The sequence below is a fragment of the Cynocephalus volans genome, chromosome 17 (assembly GCF_027409185.1).
Source record: "Cynocephalus volans isolate mCynVol1 chromosome 17, mCynVol1.pri, whole genome shotgun sequence".
NCBI classification, from domain to species: Eukaryota; Metazoa; Chordata; class Mammalia; order Dermoptera; family Cynocephalidae; genus Cynocephalus; species Cynocephalus volans.
The window spans coordinates 40,795,848-40,813,011 of record NC_084476.1 but is presented as its reverse complement, the minus strand read 5'-3'; the positions used below and the strand labels follow the sequence as shown (position 1 = coordinate 40,813,011).

The 17,164-nt window shown below is 39.8% G+C and overlaps 1 protein-coding gene and 1 non-coding gene across 4 annotated transcripts in view; one reads left to right on the top strand and one right to left on the bottom strand.

Annotated features, from left to right (window-relative positions):
• GNE (glucosamine (UDP-N-acetyl)-2-epimerase/N-acetylmannosamine kinase) overlaps window positions 1-2,602 on the bottom strand; it is a 38,496-nt gene extending 35,894 nt beyond the window's left edge. For 2 of the 3 annotated variants that reach the window (XM_063081838.1, XM_063081839.1), the window contains exon 1: window positions 2,436-2,602. The gene's annotated coding sequence lies outside the window, so the exon portion shown is untranslated. The remainder of the gene's footprint in view (window positions 1-2,435) is intronic. The other variant, XM_063081837.1, reaches the window with a different exon arrangement.
• Window positions 2,603-10,359: 7,757 nt separating this feature from the next.
• Window positions 10,360-10,465, top strand: LOC134366304 (U6 spliceosomal RNA). Its single transcript, XR_010022284.1, has one exon. It is a non-coding gene; the product is annotated as a U6 spliceosomal RNA (small nuclear RNA).
• Window positions 10,466-17,164: the final 6,699 nt, after the last annotated feature.

Sequence of the window (17,164 nt, the reverse complement as noted above, 5' to 3'; positions counted from 1 at the left end):
AAATGCCAAACCTAAAAGGGCAAAGTTTTGAATATTGCTGGCCATCAACGTTTCAAATATATGAAGGATTATGGGAGCCCTGAAAGTAAAAACACTCAATGTCACAAACATTTATTGATTATCCACTCTGCGTAGAGCACTGTAAAGAAAACTGAGAGGCATGGAGCTGAGAAAGACCTAGTCACTCATTTTTAGGAACTTATAACCTAATATATGACACCAGACCACACAATAGATCTCAGCCAGTTCGCTTTCCCAAATAAAAACACCAAAAACAAAACGAATAAATTTTTCTACACCCAGTATGTGTTACTATTTGTTCTGGATAACATGCCATACTCAAAGATACATTTTTATACTGAAAACTGTGAACAGAGTCTTCATCAATAGCATGAGTGAAAAAAAGTGACAAAATGGACTTGAACTACAATAGGTGAATTTAAGTTGTATAAAGTACAATGTCAAGATAAAACTAGTTTCTTTGGAATCCTAGACAGCAATGAAAATAAATGGATTATGTCTATGTTTGTCAATATTGATAAATCTCAAAAACACAGCATCAGGGGAAAACAGCAAAATTCTAAAAAGTTAGCTACAATAGGGTATCATTTTTGTACATTTAAAAAAATATGCAAAATATTGCTATATGTTGCTTGTTTATATATAGTAAAATTACACACCAACTCAGGAAAGTAATTCCCCCTGGAGAGGGAGGAAAAGGAAAGGAAAATGGGGGTAAAAGGGCTTTAGCTGTCTATATAAACATTTATTTTTTAAAAACCATACCATAAGCAAAGATTGGAAACAAACATGGCAACATGTGTGTGAAATCTTGGTGGTTGGTAGAGGGTATCATATTGACTTCTGTACTTTTCAGGATATTCGAAATATTTCATTTATAAAAATAAGAAATCTTTTAAATGAACAATGTGGAGTAGGTGTATTATCCATAATACCCTCAAGCCTGAAGCTCAGAAAGTCAGAAGAAGGGATTGGATATTTGCATCCATTTCACTCTTCAATTCCATAATTTTAACCAGAGCCACCACAAGCTAGATAGACGATTGATAGATAGTTTGCAGAAAAGAATGCTTTCATCTTGAACTCACTGGCAATCTCTGAGAAACCCAGTTCTCGAAGACCACTTTCTGCTGTCTCTCAACTCTAGACTGTCCATTGTAAATACCGACAAAAGGTGATCAACCCTGTGCAGAAAAATAATGTCTCACTCAACTGTGGAAAAAGAGTTATTTGTGAAGAGAACTTTTTTAGGTAATCAACCTAAAATAATGAACACCTTGTTCAAGCGGTTACTGAACAGAAGAAACAACGGTAAACATTTTCTAAGCACTTTCAAAGTGCCAAGCTCTGTGCCAACAGCTTTGCAACCATTAACTCATTTCATCCCCACAGCCCTCTTATTAGCCCCATCTTACAGACAGGGGCACTGTGGTACAGAGAAAATAATTTACTTCCCCCAAATCAGTTAAATAGTTAATAATTTATATAACCAAAAATCAAACCCAGATCTGAATGACTCCAGCACTCAGGATACTGCCCCACACCCAGCGTTTGCCTTGTGTCTGTTTATTCCATAAACATCCACTAGTGCAAATCTTCCTTGAAGAAAACATGATATATCACCCTTCCTTCAGTGCAGAGAGGATGAGACTCAGGAATAAGAAGGAAATGGCTATACGAGGGGTCTTCAGAAAATTCATAAAAAGATTCGTATTATCTTTTAATTCTATTTTTCTACGAACTTTCTGAAGCGCCCTCGTATAAAGTCTGAAACTCAAAACCCTGTTCTCGAGACATGATTCTATTTGGCTTCTCCTTCCAGAGCTCCCAGAGGTGTGCTAAGCTGTACCCCACCTCTCCTATGAGAGGCGCAAAGAATACTTTGCTATGTCATAACAATTTTACAAAAGTGCTCAGGTCGGGAGGCGGGGGGAGCGGGGCTTATCAAACTTCCAAGGAAGCCCAGACTCAGAGTTTAGACTCAAAGTTGAGCGGGGACCTTCAAGATCATCTTCCAGTCCAACCCTTTACACCCCAGGGAGCTTGTCTGTCAAGGAGCGCTCCACCCTCTCGCGCGCACCTCCGTAACGTGACACTATCTTTCCTTGCAGGACAGCACTGCCCGTGGGGACTGAGTCAAGCTAGGCCTCCTTCCACACCCCGTGCCCCTATTCACCGGGGCCCGCACTGAGCCTGTCTGCTCCATGGACCTCAAGTCGGAGCCCTGAACGAGGCCAAAGAGGGACCCTATCGTGTGGCCCGGGGAACTTAGGGCGAGGCCCGGGTCGGGGTGCGGGCCCGGCGGCGCGGTGCGGTGGAAAGCTGCGGGCAGCCCAGGAGCTGAGGCCTCGGGGCAGGGGGTGGGAGGAGGGGCCCTGGAAGTCGGTAGGATGCGCTCCGGGGTCCCCGCTGACCTGACGCGCTGCTCTTGCCAGACGCTGGTCAGAAGCTTCCTCCACGTCGCCGCCGCCGCGCTTCGAGGGATAGAGCCGAACCCAGCGCCAGAAAGCAGGACGGACGCAAGCGCGCCCCCCTCGGCTTCCGCCACTCCGACGCGCGGGTCGATGACTCGTCGCTCGACCCCGGCCCTTCTTCTTGCTCGCCCCTCTACACCCACCATGCTCGCCGAATCGGCGATCGCGCCCTGACGTCACCTGGGAGGGTTCCCGTGATTGGCTGCTGCCCGTCCCCACCCCACCCCTTTCCAACGGTTTTCAGAGCAGGAAGCCGGAAGCGGGGCGGGACAAGCGTCTTCCGTTGCCGTGGCAGAGGTTGGCCTGCCTTGGAGCTGGCCTGCCTACCTTTGTTCCCGCCCGAAGCGTTCTCCTCCGACGGTCACGCGGGCACCGAAACCCGAGGTCTCCGACGGGGTAGTTGTTTGGGACTTGCACCCAACGTGGGGTTTCTTATGTCTTTCATTTCAGTCATTTCATAGACCAGGACCAAAAGAATACTGTGGTGTAGCCGGTCCATCCGAGCTGTCACTGGGGTTAAGCCTGGCCACTTATTGCCGTGTGTACTAGAAGGCTCTGGTGGAGCGTTGAATGATGACCAATGCAAGGCAGCTGCTAGCTGATTATTACAATCAGCTTGGTGTCGGCCTCCACTGCAGGGAAACCCCAGCCATCTCCAAGGCCCAGGGACGTCCAAGGGAGAAATATGGCGGAAATGGGTTCACACAACTCCTGATGAAGATTTTTAATAATCTTTTCAAATTCCTGAGTCCCCATTGACGAGAAACTTTGAGTGAATCGATGATATAAAACATTTAAAAAAAATTTTTGTACAGCCATTAAAAAATTTACCATTGATGAAATTATTTAAACAATCTAACAACTCATTGAGATGTCTTGCTATAACTTATAGATCCCATCAAACTTGCATTTCGTGATGTATTTCAATTAATGATGAAGCTCTAATTTGCAGAATACTTATGAACTGGCAGTTCCCCTGCACCTAGCATAGAGCCACTAAAAGGTTACATCCGCCACAAAGGGACAGACATTAAGAGGTTTTGTGCAAGTAAGTGCCATCAATTTCTTTTTTAAATACCACTTTGGCTTGCTGTGTGGAGAATGGATAGGATGAGAGTCAAGAATGGTAGCAGTGAAATTCAACTGAAGTGGATGGATATGAGATTTATTTTGGAAGTAAAACTGATGAAAATTATGAATTAAATATAAGGGAAAAAGAAAAGGAAGGAGTCAAGAATGATTTCCAGGTTGCTGTCATTAGTAATTGGGGTGATTAGTTGTGCCATTTACAAAGATGAGAAAGGTTGGGGGAGTGACCAGTTCTGGGAAGAAAAAAGTAAAATTTTAATTTGGGACATGTTATGATTGAGTTGCTTATAAAATAGCCCCCTGAAGCTAATAAATTGGCAATAAAATATATGAATTGGCACACAGACTCACCAGAGTATAAATTGTTTATTAGTTTCCTATTGCTCCTGTAACAAATTTCCACAAACTTACTGTCTTAAAACACAAATTTGTCTTACAGTTCTGGAGGTTAGGAGTCAAAATGAGTTTCAAGGGACTAAAATCAAGGTGTCAGTAGGGTTGCTTTCCTTCTGGAGGCTGCAGGAGAGAATCTGTTTTGTTGCCTTTAACACCTTCTAGAGGCCGCCCACATTCCTTGGTTTATGGCCCCTCTGACCTGTGCTTCCCTTGTCACATCTCCTTCTGACTCTCCTGTCTCCCTCTTTCACTTAAAAAGACCCTTGTGATTACATTGTGTCCACCCAATAGTCCAGGATAAACTCCCCATCTCAAAATCCATAATCATATCTGCAGAGTCCCTCTTGCCATGTAAGGTAACATATTCATAGGTTCTGGGGATTAAGATGCAGATATCTTTGGGGAGCCATTATTCTGCATACCATGAGTGGTTTTTCAAAGTCATGGGAGATGTTCAAGATGGGCATATTGCTTTTAAAAGCACATGCCAGAGCCAGCCTGTGGCTCACGTGGGAGAGTGTGGTGCTGATAACACCGAGCCACGGGTTCAGATCCCTATATAGGGATGGCTGGTTAGCTCACTTGGGAGAGTGTGGTGCTCATAACACCAAGTCAAGGGTTAAGATCCCCTTACCGGTCATCTTTTAATAAATAAATAAATAAAAGCACATGCCATACCATGAAATATTGAGTAGGATGTTCTTTTTTGTGTCTTGAAGGTTAAGAAAAATTGATTTCAAAAACAATGCTGAATGTTCTTTTTTTTTCAGTAGGGGTGCTAATTATACGGGTAAGTTTACTTTGTAAATGTTTGAATAGTACACTTAATATATGTGCACTTTTTTGTGTGTATGTTATACTATATGTTTTTTAAATACCTAATGCTTATGACTATAGTTAGGAGAAATGTAGCTATAAATATAAATACTTTTAATGAGAATTTGTGCACACTTATTAAGCTACTTGTACATTTTGTTTGATCAGTTTTGAGAATTTTGTATTTCCCTAAATAGTCATGTAGTTCTGTATTTATGGAACCATTTAATCTTAAATGAAATGACCTTCTCTTTAGAATTTTCTCCTATGTTCTCTTGAGATGATGTTGCAGGAAGGAGCCTTAGGAGACATTTTTCTCTTCACTTTTTGAGATTACTTTTCTATGTGTAAATAATATTACATTTCTGGATCTCTGTTACTTTGCTATTTAACACTCTGAAATAACATGTCAAAAATCTTCCCAAGAAGTGAAGTTTTGTTTGTTTGGTTTGGTTTCCTTTGGCTTTTCGTTTGAGGGCTTTACAAGTTGCAGAAAAGTATGGCTTTGTAGTATAATAAAAATCAGATTTTTCTACAGATTACTTCATAAGCAGAAATATAACTTCAAGCATTCAGGGCATAATTAGACTATCAAATAATCCTAGGCCTTAAGAGATCACTAATCCAACCTTCTCATTAAAGGAGATCTTTCTACAGCATTCCTGACAGATGCTCATCTGGCCACTTTGAGAACATTTCTTGTAGGTACACAGGGACTTGTCTTATTCCTTTATTTGGTGATTTAATTATTATAAAGTACTCTGCCTCTCTGTTAATTATACCCAGGTATTAGTTGCTAACTATTCTAAACACATTATCTATATTCACTCAATATTCATAACAACCTTACTATGTACCTTTTATCACCCCCATTTTATAGATAAGACCAAAGCACAGAAGGCAAAGTTGTTAAACAACTGTTAAACAGATGAGTCCAGCCCTTCATCCGACTTGTTTAGCTATTTCTCTATATTTCCTCTCTATACTAAGTAGAGCCCTTACACATTATGAATCAAGATATATAGTATCTATGGCATTCTCTTGATCTACTAATTTAATAAAGTTTTCAAAAAAGAAAATGAGATTAGTTTGGCAAAAAAATTTTTTTAATAAATTTTTTATTGAAGTAGCTACAGATATCTAAGCAGGTATTGAATTTTGAATTGTCATGGAGTGAAAACTACCACTAAGTTAAAGAAAGAAAACATTACCAGTGCCCATGGACTGCCCACTCAAGAGCTATCTATCTATAACCCATGAAAAGACCTGCTGCCAAGGCTGTGGTTAGCTAGTAGATACAACGATAATTACCTAAGCATGTTAAACTAGCTCTCTGAAGCATTTGGACTGCGGAATACAGAGAGGATTGGCCAGTTGGAAGTGAGAGGGAAATGGGGCACATTAAAAACATAGACACAGATATGCTATGACAGGTAGTACAGGTAGCCCTAGTGAGACAATCTAGCCTCTGACTTGACTTGGATCCTGAACTTTTTTATTTCGATTCATGTATATCCTTAAAATAAATCCTCTTTTTCTTACATTGCCCTGTTCCTTGCAATCAGAAGATACTCATAACAAAACTGTAAGCCAGGGAGAATCCCCAACCTCATCATTTCAACCCCCAACTCCAACTGATTGGTGTGACTGCCTGAAGAACTGTGTCAAAAATAACCCTAAGGCTTAGTAAGAGTTCAATGAAGAATAGCTGTAGTGTCTGCCACTGTAGTGTTATTTTTTAGGGGGACAAAAGGCAGGCAGGGATGGTGCCATGTATTTGCCATCTCTACCCTATGCTGATATCATGAAGAAATCAACCAAGAGGTGGAAAAAACTGAGCAATGAATCACCATATTAAGCTGAATATTTGTTTAATAATATCTTTTCCTTCGCTGTTTCCCTCCCCTCACTCTGTATTTCAACCACAATACTTTTAATTGTCAGAGTCTCTAGAGAATATAGAGGTAAAACACAACTTACAAACCAGGTATCACTGCCTAAGCCAAATTGTTTATAGCCTTCTCAGAACAGAGAGATTTGCTCCTGTAGCACTGGTAGCCTTACAAGGCTACACTACGTAGAGAAAGCAATTCTTTTCCCCTAGGAAAAGCATGAAGGAATTAAGATTATGTTGGCTGAAAACTCAGTAACATTCTAAACTGTACGGGTCAACTTTAGATTTGCAAGAGCATGAGATTGAAAGGTATGCTTACAAGTGTACTGATTAAAATATTCATAACTGGAAGAGAATCCTTTTTGAAATTCATATTTTAGGACCATTAAATCACTATTCATAGCTCCAGTTACTAATCAGTTTATCATGCCAGGCAATCAGATTTTTAGAACACCTGCAGTGGTGAGCCATCTCTGTGCTAGCTTTCCCAGTTATAGAAGAGAGGTACAAATAAATATGACTTTGTGTTTGTTTTTGTGAAATATTTCCCTTTAATGGGATTTTAAACTGTATTTTCTTTATGGGCTATGAAAGTGTTATGCTTTAAACCAATAAATCATTTTATTTCTTATCTGGTTGCTAGGGAAATGAGGTAAGCCAGAGAGGGCTCAGTCATCCCTGACTAATAGAAATTCAGAAAGTTTAATTGGCACAGCTATTCCAGCAGAAGTGGGAAAGTGTTAAAAACTAGTTTGCCTGTAACTTTGACTCTGTAATAAAAAGTTGGATCAACACAGTTGTGTTCTAAAATAACTGCTCATTGAAAGTTATATAAGAAGTATTGTTCTTTAAAGGAACTAGCTAAGATCAACAGCACTCAATACCAGCAACAAGCCTTTACAGAAATTTCATCTTTTCCCAACATAGGCTAAGGAAACAGCCAAGGTACTGGTCCAAAACTCCTGAAGCTGAGGAATAGCCTACATTTGTTAGCGTGCAGCTAAGGAGGAAGATGGGGTCCCACATGGATATTCCATTGGAGTACTGAAGTGGGCTTCTTCATACCTGCATGAATGCTCAAGAGACATCCAAATATACATAATTAATAAGTATAAAGCCTAAGCATGAACATAAGGCCTCAACCTCTCTCTTCTCATGTCTTTCATGCCCCTACTCTGGAATGGATCTAAATTTACCTTTCAAATCATTTCTGTTTTTCTTCCCTATCCCTTTTCCTGCCCCGAAATATTTTTTGATTATGCTTCTGCCTCTGGTCCTCTACATACTCCATCTTTCAGAATTTCATTCACTTTCAAGCCTTCTATTTTGACTTTTATGTAGATAATTCCTTGGATACATACTCCAGCCTGACCTTTCTTCCCAGCTTTAAGCCCATTTCTTCAATTGCCTGCTGGATATTTCCTCACTCAAACTCAGTATATAAAATTTAATTCAATTTTTTTCCTGTTGACTTCCCTATTTCTTTTAATGGTACTGTCAGCCCTGCATATCCACGGGTTTCACATCAGTAGATTCAACCAACCACAGATCAAAAATATTCGGAAAAAAATAACACTACAACAAAAAATTTATAAATTAAAAACATACAGTGTAACAAGTATTTTCATGGCGTTTACATTGTATTAGGTATTATAAGTAATCTAGAGATGATTTAAAGTATACAGGAGGGGCTGGCAGTTAGCTCAGCTCAGTTGGTTAGAGCGCCGTGTTTGGACACCCAGGTCAAGTGTTTGGATCTCCATACTGGCCAGCACCAGAAAAATAATTAAATAAAGTATACAGGAGGAGGGAGATAGGTTATATGCAAATACTACACCATTTTATATAAGGGACTTGAGCATTCTGGAACTAATTCTCCCATGGATATTGAGGAACAACTGTACTAATTTGCTGCTTTCATTCAGTCTCAAAATCATGGAGTCATATTTTAATCTTTACTCTCTCTGACTTCTAACATCTAATCTTTCAAATTCTTCAAAATGTTTCTTGCATCTGACCTTCCCTTCCCATGCCTACCATCTTATCTCAGGACTTTGTTATTTTCTCAATTCTGAGATGCCTATTTTTGTATGATTTTATATACCTAAAATCAAGATTTATCTTATAATCAATGTATATTTGGAATGTAGAGTGTTTTATTATAAAATTCTGTTATTTCAATAACGTCTTAGAATCGAGAAAATATGGCATCAAAGACCTAAATTACTGTGCGACTTAACTCTTCCTGCCTGCATTCCCTCTAATCTGTCCTACACACTACTGCTTGATCAATCTCCTTAAAAGACTGCTTTCATCAAGTTATTTCTTTGCTTAAGAAAAACTTCAGTGGCTCCTCATTCCCTGCTGGATAAAGAATGCCTAGGGGATAAAGTGTGACATTTAAGGTCCTCCAAAGTTTAGGGTCCCTGATCGCTTGCTGATCTTACCAACATTATTCTCCTACTCAGATCCTTTTGCCTTAAACAGTTCCTTTGCTCCCTTTTTTATGTCATTCTCCACAGTTTTTTTGGTTTTTTTTTTTGTCTTTTTTGTGACCGGCCGCACCGCGCTCAGCCAGTGAGCGCACCGGCCATCCCTATATAGGATCCGCACTCTCCCGAGTGCGCCACGGGGTCGGCCCCATTCTCCACAGTTTGAAAGCTGTTCCTTGTCTGCTACTTATGCTCTACTTAGGTTTCAAATCCTATTTCTGTTGTGAAACCTAATCTGAACACCCTATCCCAAAATAATTTCTTCCTCTTCTGAATTCCTGTAGCACTTGTCTAGATTGCTTGTTTCATGCTTATAATTAATTACCTGTTGTCCTTGAATGTATATATTTGTGAGCGTAAAGTTATGCATCTGATGTATTATTAGAAACCTAAGAAAATCAGTAGCATCAGTAACTTCACTATACTAGGGGTCTTCAAAAAGTTCGTAGAACAGAAAAAAGAAAAAAAGGAAAAAAACCAAAAAGTTCATAGAAAGATTCTTATTATCTTCTAATTCCACTTTCCATGAGCTTTTTGAAGTACCCTCATATATAACCTATTTCTTTAATCAGATCATAAATTCCTTGAAGTTAACCTGTTAGGTATGCTTGTCTCCCTTACAGTTACTTGAATCATACCTTACTTAAGAAACACAGTCAATAAACATTGAGTCAAGGGAGGATCACATCTTACCAAAGATTCATTGCCATCCCTCTTCTTTGCTCTGTGGGTAGGCCAAGTCACTTGTATTCAACTTCCCCCATTGACCATCCTCCACCATCTAGGCGTATAATTTTAGTAGTGCAACACTGTTGCTCAGTCTTTATAATCAATCAAGTATAAAAGAGCATGGTGAGTTGAAGAACAAGGAGAAATTTAGCAATGTTATATGTTAGATGTGTGGAGACAGAAAGTAGTTGGATGCGTAGCTAGGATTTGGAGTAAGGCCCAGCCAGCAAGGCCCTGCATGATGTCATGCTAAGGAGGTCAAACTTTCTCCTCACTATAATTAGGAGGGTTTTAATCAGGGGAGTGACATGATCAGATTTGCTTAATTGAAATAATGGAAAATGAATTGGGAAGATGAGGAATGACTAGAAGAAGGGAGACCAGTTAGGAATAATATTGCAGGACCTGAATTAAAGCCATAGTCATGGGAATTAAGAACAAGATGATAATGCTTACTTTGCAGCACATATGCTAAAACTGGAACCATACAAAGAAGATTAGCATGGCCCCTGTGCAAAAATGACACACTAATTCATGAAGTATTTGAATAGTTTTTTTTTTTTTTTTTAAGATGACCAGTAAGGGGATCTTAACCCTTGGCTTGGTGTTGTCAGCACCACGCTCCACCAGTGAGTGCACTGGCCATCCCTACATAGGATCCGAACCCGTGGCCTCAGCGCTACCAGCGCTGCACCCTCCTGAGCCACGGGCCAGCCCTGGAGTCTGACTTTAAATACTCTCTAATGCCAGTCCCCCAGTGCCTGCCATGAAATGCACAGTGGTATTTGGAAACAGAACACAGGGGTATCAAAAACATCATGTAGAGACAAAGCCATTGGACAAAGTGGAGATGAAAGATGAAATTCAAGGAAGGAGAGGTAAAGATGGAACAAAAAGGACACTCCCTCTCCCTTTCCATCAAGCAGACATTTGGAAGACTTGCTGTGTACAGAGCAAGTCACTTAGAAATAAATCCAAGAATTAGGGCCAGCCCGTGGCTCACTTGGGAGAGTGTGGTGCTGATAACACCAAGGCCACAAGTTCGGATCCCTATATCAGGAAGACCAGTTAGCTCAATTGGGAAGAGTGTGGTGTTGACAACACCAAGTTGAGGGTTAAGATCCCCTTACCGATCATCTTTTTTAAAAAAGAAAACAAATGAGAGGATGGAATTGAGGGAATGTGGAGAAAGAATGTACAGAACTTGGTGGCAGAGATGAGATTGAAGGGATGATGATGGAAGAGAATGACTTAGGTTTCTATTTCAAGCAACTGAGTGACTAGCAATGCTGTTATCTGAAATAGAGGAGAAGCAGATTTGGGAATGGGCTGGAGTAGGTGAGAAGGTAATGAACCCTAATTTTGGAATCTGCAGCACCTACAAGACATTTTCATGAGCCTGAGGATCTGGAGAAAGGTATGGATGGGAGACACAGACTTGTGATGAGCATTCTTTACTCCATAAACTTCATGTCTTTCTGTTTTGAAAGACACTACTTTCTCTTTAGCCCAAGGCACCCAGCTATGTTTCTAGCCTTACCTGTTCCACCAGATTTTTCTGCCCTTGACTCTCAGTTTGTTACACTTTTTACTCTTGGCCAGTTCAGAACTCTTTTATAGTATTTTACATATAGGAGTTGTCTAAGTCTTAGATAGTTAGTAGATTCTCAGACATTATTTAACTCTTTTTTTTTTTTTTAAAGATGACCGGTAATGGGATCTTAACCCTTGACTTGGTGTTGTCAGCACCACTATCTCCCAAGTGAGCTAACCAGCCATCCCTACATAGGGTGGCCTTGGTGTTATCAGCACCACACTCTCCCTCCCAAGTGAGCCATGGGCTGGCCCTTTATTTAACTTAATAGGGTATAAAGTTCTGCAGAAACCCAGGGACGTTAGTCTATTGCACTTTATGTTAAACATTCTGTGATGCTTTCCTGGTCATGTTCCCTCTTTTCCAACTCATTTTTTCCAGCTGCCCATGAACCTAGTCTTTTCTGCCCTCTAACTTCTCTTCTCTTAACCCCTTGTTTACACTGTTGGTCACTGCCTCATTCTTGAAATGTTCTACTTCCTGGGCTTCCAAGACACCTAATTTCCTGCCTACCTCCAACATCTCTGGCTGTTATACTTCCTCAAACCCCTACTTAAAAGTTAATAATTCCTAGGATTCTGTATTTAGCATCCCTTACATCTCATTTTAGTATACACCCAGCATGACCTCATCCACTTCTGTGGCTTAACAAACAATTATTTTGGGGCTGGCCGGTTAGCTCAGTTGGTTAGAGCACTGTGTTATAACACCAGGGTCAAGGGTTCAGATCGCAGTACCAGCCAGCAGCCAAAAAAAAGGATCCATCAGTAAAAAACAAATGATTAAAATTATTCCTGTGTCTGAATCTCTAGCCCAGTCTTCTCATTCTAAACCCAAATATGCAGTTGCTCATAGAACATCTTTCTTTGGATGTGTTCTACAGATACTTCAAATCAACTGTCCAAAATTAAGTTTTCTTTTTCCCCATAAACCTGGGCTTTCTCCTCCATTCTAATTCTCAGTGAATGGTATTATCATCTATGCAGTAACCTTGGAGGCATCCTTGACTTCTCCCCCTCCTTTATGTCTCACATTCAGTATGCCATGAAAACCTATCAATTTTTTTATTTTCAGAGTATTTTCCTGGAAGAGAACATGGTATAATTGAAGACAATAAAATGGAAATGAGAATAGCATACAGGGGAGACCAGCCTGACAGGAGAAAAGTTTTATTGAGGAATATTGAAAAATATGATTAGATTAAGTGGGAGAGTACTTTGGAAGGTAACTTGAAGGTCACATAGAGTATTTCAGAGTTGATGTAGTCATAGAAACCACCAAACATTAGGCAGGTAAATATGGTAATTTCAAGCCACATTTTTAAAAAGCCAGTCATAAAAAAATGGGTGGAGAGATGAGTTAGAGCAACTATTACCTTTGTAACTAGAGATAACCATTTCTTAGTAGGTTTCATTGAAACATGAAGAAAAAACTTATAAGTTCCAGCTAGAAGCTCAGAAAGTTCAACTTTGAATTTAAATGTGTGTGCTACTGAAAAATAAAAATAATTAAAATTCTCATTGAAGAAAGCAAATTGAAATTAGGTCTGTTACTGCATTAGTATATAGCTAGAAGCAAACTGTGTTGAAAATAATCACAGGAATGGCATCACCTGATTGAAAAGTTCTTATAAGCCATTCCTTAACTATAGATAATCTTTAAATTGAGTATATATGCATACATATATGTTAATCATCCAATTGAAATGTGATAATGATTTCTTAAAACATCTGGATTTCCTTACACCTCAATAAAAATCTAGGTTAAACTATATTATAGTATAGCATATTATATGACATATTTGTATATTGATAAACATGGTAATTTCCTTCTTATTTGACTTAGATACTAATTAACTTGGTGTAAATACGCATGCACACACACACACACACACACACACACACACACACACACACACACACACACACACACACACACACACACACACACACACACACATACACACACACACCCCTACCTGCTGCCAGTGTGGTCAGTCAATAGTTAAATAACTGGGGAGGAAGAAGTACAAACTAGGCAGCTCTATATGCCATGTTTCAAAAGCAAAAGAAAAAAGTAAAGTAGTTGCAGCAAACATTGCCTCTTTTGGAAATAAATTGTTTTTATGAAGCACAGAATTCAAGAAGTAAAAGCAAAGGATGAGGGTTTGGATCTTCAAACCAGCCAGCCGCAAACAAAAATGAAAGCAAACCCATTTTATCTGATAAAAGCATCAGGAGTCTGAAGGAAAGACTTAATTTTCAGCTTCCAGTTTGGAAGTGCAGTGAGACCATGAGTTTCAGCACAGTACCTGAGAAACAAATAGCAACCACAAAATGACTAACCTGAGTTAGCAGTAAAAAAATGACATTTAAAAAAAATGATGGATGTGACATTTAAAACCAAAGCTTTCCTCTTCCTCCTTGTAATTACCCCTTTTTTCTAATTGCAATTTTAGTAATAAAGCTCTATTGAATTGCTAAGTTACTTACATGAGGTCCTTGAAAGCAGGACTCCCTAGGAGGATACACATTGGTTTCCATCTGGAAGCACAAGCTTTGTACTCTGGTGTGGTTTAAATTAATGTGCAGAGCAGCTGTTTGTTCTCTTGGTTTTGCTGCCACAGAGTAGTCAATAATAGGCATTCAAATTCCAGACTAAATCTTAAGCCCCGCCTCTGTGAAAAGGAAGAAAGATTAATGTGGCTCTGAATTCTTCCTGTATTCCTGGACAGTAGGTTGAAAGTGGGAGGACAGTCAGCATCTCAGTGTTATTCCCCTGTTTATACCATTCTACCTAATGATTTTATTTTCCACTGGAAAAATCTTCTGAGTTTCTGAAGGTAGAAACAAAAAAATCTACAATCAAAATGTCAATAGTCTTTTTCACATTGTTTTCACACAGAGGTACATTCAAGACATTTATTGATATACAACTTTGAGCAAAGAAGTAAAAGCAAAGGATTTTTAAAGTTTCCTTAATAGCCACAAACCTCAAGATATTTAGACCCCTTAGTTTCATGAGATTGAAGGAAAATCAATATTGTTGCATTTTATCTAGGCTACATTAGAATGGAAAATGTGCTACATTTTATAAACAATGCACCTTGTGTTTTTCGTGCTTAGGGACCCCCACAGCCAGATTGGAGGCAAGGGATACTGACTGATGATCTGCTGGTGAAACATGACTTTCTATTCCATTGAATAATGCTCATTTGAACACATGAGCAACCTAGTCTTATCTACCACACCACTTTACATTCCATGGGGAAAGCTGTAATAAAAAGCAATCCAATTTTAAGAAGAGGATACTTTATACTGCCATTTTAAAAAACTGATGAATGGGATGGGAGACATAAACTAGCATAGGCTAGCACATTTTACTGAACTAGCACAGGCTGGCACAAACCGAAGTTGTGTGAATAGATGTTAAAAAACACAAATAAAATAGTAAATAAAATTCAACAGTGTATGAAAAGAAAAATAGCTAAAGACCAAATGACATTTGTCTCTGGGCTGTTAGTGTGGTTCGATTTTAGAAAATCTTTTGATAAAATCTGTTGTATTATTGTGAGACATGCCCTCACCCGTCCAAGGGACACGGAGACAGGAGGTACAGCGAAGCCTAGACTTTAATTACGGCCTTGTAAGGTTTGGGTGTCTGACCGGCAGGCACACAGAAAAGGGCTGTAGCAAGCAATTATTCCCTAGTGCACAAGTCCCTGCCCCCGCCTCCTCATTGGTTGGGGTGCACAGTCTTCCCGGATGACGTCTAAGATTACCCTGATTTATTACCCCCTTGTAAGAAATTTCTTTGTCTGAGGGCTCAGGACAAGGGGGGGGGGGAGGCCCACTCTGTGAAAGGAGAAACATTAGGAAATGAAGAGAACAATAAGGGCTATTAACTCATTACCATCTCAAGGAAAACTTTATCCATTTGAAGTAAACAATTAAGGGCTAGTAACACATTACCATCTCAAGGAGAACTTTATCTATTCACTGACAACCCCCCCCCAGGAATGGGCTGGACCAGTCAGACAACTTTCAGGCTGGGCCTGAATTATTTCTGAAAATGAATCACTTAGATTATTTTCTTACAGTTATCAAAAGAGAAAAACCATATAATAAGTTAGATTCTGAAAAAGCATTTGCTACATGCATTTCTTTCTTTCTTTTTTTTTTTTTTTTAAGATGACCAGTAAGGAGATCTTAACCCTTGTTTTGGTGTTGTCAGCACCATTCTCTCCCAAGTGAGCTAACTGGCCATCCCTATATGGGATCCGAACCCGTGGCCTTGGTGTTATCAGCACCGAGTGAGCCACAGGCCAGGCCCCATCCTTTTATGATTTAAAAAAAAAATCCCTTTCCATCATGTCGGAAATCAGGAAACTTCCTTAATAAAGAAGAACTGCCAAAATCTGTAGCAAACATCACATGAGATAGTGAAACAAAAATATTCTCATGCTATCGCCATCACTGTTTACACTGCACTGAAAGTCTTAACCAATGCAACAAGGCAAATAAGAGGGTACTTCAGAAAGTTTGTGGAAAAATGGAATTAAAAGATAATATGGAAACACCTTTCCATGAAGTTTTTGAAGACTCCTCTGTATGAAGCATAAATATCGGAAAGGTAGAATGCAACAGCACATAAAAACTTAAAAATACCTTCAGACTCACATCTTTTTTCTCTACTGCATCTGTCATTGTGACCTCAGGTCAAATGCCACCTCAGGAAGGAGAAGGATGAGAGAATAATCTACTTCTTCCAGCTCCATGGGATGGTGGGACAACAATGGGAGTGGGATGGGGTGGGATGATGAGAAAATGATCAAGTTAGTGTGACTTACATTTCTCGCTCTCCAGGCTGAAATCTGGAGTGTGGTCGTGGGGTGTTGATAGGTTGAAAGGGGTTGTCTTAGTCCATATGTGCTGCTGTAACAAACTACCGTAGATTGGCCTATAAACAACAGAAATTTATTTCACAGTTCTGAGGGCTGGGAAGCCCAAGATCAAGGCACCAGCAGATTCAGCGTCCAGTGAGGGTCCATTTCCTCATAGTGGGCCTGTCTTACTGTAACCTCACACAGAAGAAGGAATAGGGCATCACTCTTGGGCCTCTTTTATAAGGGCACTACTCCCATTCATGAGGGCTCCAACCTTACGATTAATCACCTCCCAAAGGTACCACCTCCTAGTACCATTACATTGGGAGTTAGTATTTCAATAAATGAATTTGGGGGGGACACAAATGTTCAAACCGTGTCAGGGATGCCAAAAACAGATTTTACATAAATTGCCATTTGGGACTCTGGATGCCTCACGGGATAGGCCCCCTTTATCCTGTCCCACCAACATGAGGTGGCTGCAAGGAGTGAAATAAATGGCATGACACAGGCAGAGGGAGGCTTGAGCTGAATTTCATAGATATTCTCCATCTGCTCCTAAGTGCAATGATTCTCACAGGAGGCAGTTCCATCCCCAAAGGAGGGGGAGTGGGGTATTTTTAGTCATCACAATGAGGAACAGGTACTTTTGGTTTTCACTGATAAGAACTTCTTGCAATACCAGGAATTATCCTACACAACAAAAAATTCTCCTGCCCCCAAAGGCAGGACCACTCCCGTTGAGAAATTCTGCTGAAGTACATATTATGCTCA